Source organism: Myotis davidii, unplaced genomic scaffold (assembly GCF_000327345.1).
Source record: "Myotis davidii unplaced genomic scaffold, ASM32734v1 scaffold354, whole genome shotgun sequence".
Taxonomy (NCBI): Eukaryota; Metazoa; Chordata; class Mammalia; order Chiroptera; family Vespertilionidae; genus Myotis; species Myotis davidii.
The window spans coordinates 620,891-623,972 of record NW_006285785.1 but is presented as its reverse complement, the minus strand read 5'-3'; positions in this window follow the sequence as shown (position 1 = coordinate 623,972).

Below are 3,082 nucleotides of genomic sequence, written 5' to 3'. Positions count from 1 at the left end.
GCGCGCCGGGCCCGCGGCCTCTTCCACGGCAGGGAGTTCCCAAGATTGCCCCGCAGTAGGGACGGGTAGAAGCCAGACCGGGATCCGAGCTGCCCCTCTCCCTCTCTCCTCCTGAGGCGCCCTCGGGGAAGCCGGCGGGAAGGGGGCAAGGTGGGACTGAGTGCCCCAGAGATGCCAACGAGAAGGGCCCGGGGCCGCGCTTTTGGGTGTTTGAAATCCGTGGGTGAGGCGTTGGGCGATGGAAGGAGGCTCAGACCCTCAGAGAGGACCGGTCCCACCTGGCACTGGGGCCCTGGCTTCAGCTCGCAGGAGCCGCCGCACTCCGTTTGCCCAGCGGCGCGGGGGGGTTGGGGGGGCGGAGGGAGCCAGGTCTGTGGAGTTTGGGAAACAAGGAGCCCAGGTCATGGGGCGTCGCCTTTTGCGGATGCTGAAGAAAGTCCTCGAGCTGTTTTGTGTCCCCATCCTCACGGTGACCTGGAGGTCTATTTTTAACCACATTTCACAGATAAGCAAACTGAGTCTCGAGGAGGCGCGGCTGCTTGCACAGAGCACGCAGCCGGTGGTGGCCAGGCCCAGGCAGGTGTCTGTCCAGGAGAGGCCCCGGGCCGGCAGGTCGGGCCCGAGGGTGTAGGGACCCCAGCCGAGCTGGGGGCGAGCGTGGCTTCTGCCCTGACCCTGCTCATCTGACCCCCTTCATCCCTGATTCCCCGATAGTGGGATAGTGCCCGGAACCACCGTCTCCGGACGGGTTGGACTGGTTTGGGAGGCGGCAGGCCCGGGGGTGGGGCAGAGTCTAGCTACTTGGACAGGGCTCAGCAAGGCTGCCTTTCCTATCAGACCCTCCTCCCCTGAGGTCTCCTGGAGGTCGGCCCTCGGTGGGACCACCATTTCCCACCCACTCCATCCCTTCCACCTGGGGAGCAGTTCTGGCTCTGGGCCAGCAGCCCCAAAGGTTCTGTTCTCAACTTGCCATTGCAGCAAAGGTCCCAGACGGGTTGGGGGCCAGATGGAAGGGGGTGTGGTGCATGTTTTGTTTGCCCCGTACATACAATGTTTTTAAAGTTATTATTATTGAATATGCTAATTTTTAGAACCCAGAGTTTTCCTGCACTTCTGGATTTCCAGCTTCCTAGAATATCCAACATGTACCACCTTGGACCCATTGCCTGCAGCAGACTGGGTGTGCCCATTCACATTGGGCCCCATAGACATTTCAAGTCAATAAAACTGTACTGAATACCTCTTATGCGTCAAGAGTAATATCGTGAAGCTTAGATACAGTGAACAAGGTACCTCCTGCCCTCGTGGAGCTGATATTTTAGAGGAATGGGAACAACAAAACATAAAACTACCACAGACATAATAGATGAGTGAATTCAGCTTCCTGTGACTTGGGTCTTGTTTAGCTGCTCTGGGGACCGAGGTTGGTCACTTCTCTGCGTCTCGGTTTCTCCATCTGTAAAATGAGGTGACAAAGACCCATCTCCCTGGCTTGCTGGAGGATTACAGGAGAGGATAGTGTTAAATGTCTAGCAAGCACACAGTAGAGATCCCTGCCTCCCCATCCCAATCCAGATGTTCCCTCCTGGAATTCTGGATGTGTAGGTGGCGCTGCCCAATACATTCTGTTAAGATGGAAATGCTGCAGTCCGTGCCGTCTATTGTATGACCACCAGCATCTATGGCTACCGAGTCCTAGAAATGTGGCTAGTGTGATTCAGGAACCGAATGTAAATTTAAACTAAGGCTGTGGTTGGTGGCTATTGACTTAGACAACACAGCTCTAGATGGCCTGAACCTCCAGTCCTCTTGGTTATCACCTTGACAAAGTCCTCCTCCCCAATTAACAGATGAGAAAGTTCAGGACTTGGCCTACAGGTTTTCTTCTGGCCCGTCTCCAGGGAGGCTCCAGCCCTTCCTTGGAAAAAGGGACAGCGACACCGGGCTCTGATGCCCAGGTGATTACGTGGATACTTTGCACCCAGGTGTGGGCACTCCTGCCTGTGGGTGTCTATGCTATGGGTGCTGGCAGATCAAGAGTCTGCTGGATGCCCCCAAGCAGGGCAGTGTGATCGTGGGCATTTCCAGCCACGCTTGGAGCAGCATAGCTTAGGTCTGACGTTTCCCTGTGACAGGCACTCATGGATCACTGTGGGCCTGGCGTTGGCGTCCGGTCCTGGAAGCTGATGGTGCCTGTACTCCACTGTGGGGTGGGGGGGTGGAGGGGTGGGGATTTTCTGCCCTCCTCCCCCACAAACGCCGCTGTTGCTGCTCTGCCTGGGGCCTGGCATGTTTAGGCGGGTGGATGGCACAGAGCAGCTTCCTGTCCGGGTAGGCAAGGGGTGGAAGTGGTACCAGGCTCTCTGTGGGCAGTCCAGATTGGGTTTTAGACCTTTTTCTTGGGTTTTAGCCCAAAGGCTCCTGTGGCAGCACTTCCTTGCTTGGAGGCAGGAATAGAGCCACCAATATGTTGAATAAGCCTCAGTTTCCCCGTCCGCAAAATGGACTGGTAAGAGGACCCACTGCGGTTGAGCCGGCTGGTGCCCAGCACAGGGCTCCGAGCCCACGTTACTTCCTTTGCCCTGTCTTTTCTGCTCAGGCTGCGCCTGTTCTTTTCTTTAGCACCTTTTTTTTAACTCTGCCTCCCCTCGGCGGCCGGGTTCTCGGAGGAGGGCGGGGGTGTGGGCGGAGCCTCAAACCCTACAGCTGGTGCTTTCTGCCTTGTGATTGGCTCTGTGAGCCAGAGGCGTGGCCTTCACTTTTAATGGGGAAGGCGTCTTCAGCCTCTTCCAGTCTGCCGAGCCTTTGTCTGAGCGTGCTCAGCCCTTCTCTTTCTTTCCTCCCCTGCAGCCGTTGCCGGCGTCCAGCTGCCAATTTTCTGCCTGGATCGCAGTCTCCTCACTTCTCCCGTGGACTCGTGCAGAAGGCCTTGGGGTATGTAACAGTCATGCCTGTGGACATGTTGTCTCCTGGAGCCCGGGACACACCCGCCCTGCCTTTCCGCCTGAGGACCAAGGTCCCGGGCTACCTGCTCCGGAGGCCGGTCGACGGCGGAGCCCGGAAACCTAGTGCGGTGGAGCGC